This window comes from Nicotiana sylvestris, chromosome 2 (assembly GCF_000393655.2).
Source record: "Nicotiana sylvestris chromosome 2, ASM39365v2, whole genome shotgun sequence".
Taxonomy (NCBI): Eukaryota; Viridiplantae; Streptophyta; class Magnoliopsida; order Solanales; family Solanaceae; genus Nicotiana; species Nicotiana sylvestris.
Genome location: NC_091058.1, coordinates 176,083,454 through 176,085,953, shown reverse-complemented (window position 1 = coordinate 176,085,953; position 2,500 = coordinate 176,083,454). Strand labels below are relative to the sequence as shown.

General features: G+C 34.4%; 1 non-coding gene across 1 annotated transcript; it reads right to left on the bottom strand.

Moving 5' to 3' along the window:
- Positions 1 to 2,171: 2,171 nt before the first annotated feature.
- TRNAT-UGU (transfer RNA threonine (anticodon UGU)) lies at positions 2,172 to 2,244 on the bottom strand. Its single transcript has one exon. It is a non-coding gene; the product is annotated as a tRNA-Thr (tRNA).
- Positions 2,245 to 2,500: the final 256 nt, after the last annotated feature.

The following is a 2,500-nucleotide window of genomic DNA, read 5'->3' as shown; positions in this document are numbered from 1 at the left end:
TGTTATTTATTGAGTACGACGTATAGGCATGGTGACGAGTATCTATATGTTGGTGTCAAGCATGCCCGTGTGTCTTATACTTTGATTAATGTGACTCCGTTTCGTATTGTATATGCTCTATATGATAATTTCTGTTGAGGAATATGACTTGTGGAAGTATTATTGTTAATTAAATATGGTAGAGCATTGACTTAAGTGGAGAATTCAATTGTTGAACATTGTAGAGCATTGACTCAAGTTGAGAAATGAATTGTTGAACATTGTAGAGCATTGACACAAGTTGTGAATTGATTTGTTAGGTAAACGTGAGAGAAGAAAGGAGAGAGAGAGAGAATCATGATATTGTCTCCCTTGTCGGGATGTTATTGTTTTGATGTTGTTTACTTTGCCGGGATTTGATTGTTGTACTATTGTTCCCTTGCCAGAATTTTGTTGTGATTTCATTTATTTCTTTGCCCTTATTCCTTGTGATTGTTGTTTGGATGAGGAAGAGTGTTAAAGCACGAAGGGTGATGCCGTGTATGATTTGGTGAGGAAGAGTGTTAAAGCACGAAGGGTGATGCCGTGTATGATTTTGTGAGGAAGAGTGTAAAGCACGAAGGGTGATGCCATGCCGCACGATGTACAATTCCGTACCGATTATATTGATTTTATGGTGAGGATGAGAGTAAAAGCACGAAGGGTGATGCCGTACAGTTTATATTGATTCTTATGGTGAGGACGAGAGTAAAAGCACGAAGGGTGATGTCGTGCACTTGTCCTTGATTTTTCTTAATTCTAATTGAGTTATGTTATCCTTTACATTTATTTACTGATTTTCTATTGTTACTTGATTTTATTTCGATGTTATAGATTCCCTTACCCTTATTTCTTGTGATTGTTGCTTGGGTGAGTAAGAGTATAAAACACGAAGGGTGATGCCGTGTATTGTTTTGGTGAGAGAGTGTTAAAGCACGAAGAGTGATGCCGTGCACTTTCTGTTTGCTGTGACGCGTAAAATAGAATACTAAAAAATAATAATAATCAAAATACTGGAAAGAAAAGAGTAGACAAGGAATGAAAATAGATCCTTGGTCTATGATACAAAAATGGGGGAAATCCAGATCAAACTCGGATTTATCTTACTTAACCTTAGGTTAATTTACTTCGCCTAAAGGGAAGAAAATTTTCCGAACCCTCGGTTTCAGTCTGAGGTTTAAGTCTGACGAGAATAATATTCTACGACTAGCAATTCATTTATTTTCAAACCGACCCATTTACTATCTATTATTTGATTGACTAATCCTTTATATTGGAATGGGTGAAGGGTCAAATGGTTTGGTAATTCCTCATGAGGGGATGAATCGAGAGAAATTTGAATCAGAGCTCTGGATTTTTGTTCATCCTTTGCCGTAATAATATCTCGGGGTTTGCAGCGATAACTCGGTATATCTACTATACGACCATTAACTAAAATATGTCGATGGTTAACTAATTGACGGGCTGCGGGAATAGTTGAAGCCATACCCAATCGAAAAAGGATGTTATCCAAACGCATTTCAAGTAATTGTAGTAAAACTTGACCTGTTGACCCCTTGGCTTTTCTGGCGATACGAACGTATTTAAGTAATTGTCGTTCTGTAAGACCATAATGAAAACGCAATTTTTGTTTTTCTTCTAGACGAATACGATATTGAGATTTTTTCCCGGAACGCGATTGGTTTCTAAGATCACTTCCGTTCCTAGGCTTTTTATTAGTTAGTCCTGGTAAAGCCCCCAGGCGGCGTATTTTTTTGAAACGAGGTCCTCGGTAACGCGACATAAAGACTCCTTATTCTTATTTCTTATTTAGTATTTCGAATTAATTCTTATTTCTATTTATTTTATTTTTTATTGAATTTTATTTTACAGAATAAACCTAAACTAAAACTAAACTGAACTAAATGAAGCGAAGTTTACTGAAATAGTGTACTTGTACTATTACTATAAAGAAAAGAAGAATGGGATGAATTGGATAAATATACAGACCCCCTTCTATTATATATATAATCCTTTCCCGACATAATTGGAAGTTCCTATAATAAATTGATAGCTTTTGGAAAAGGAAGAAGGCGCTATTTCAATATTCTTTGATTTCAAAGGAACATTATCAATCATCTAAAAAATGGAATAAAAAAAAAAGAATAGGGAAAAGCCGGCTATCGGAATCGAACCGATGACCATCGCATTACAAATGCGATGCTCTAACCTCTGAGCTAAGCGGGCCCACATAACAGAAATCTTATATGCATAGTAATTGACTAAACTATTGGAATTGGAATCTTAGTTATTAACTATTCAATATTATATTGAATATTCTAGAACATAAGGATTAATATAGCGATATAGAATTTCGATTTATCACAATTCTAATAACAATTCTAATACTAATATTATTAAATAGTGATTGTAAATATTGTTAATATTCTTTTTTTTTCATTTTCCATTTGAATGGTAAATGTTCTTTTTCATTTCTTTTTTT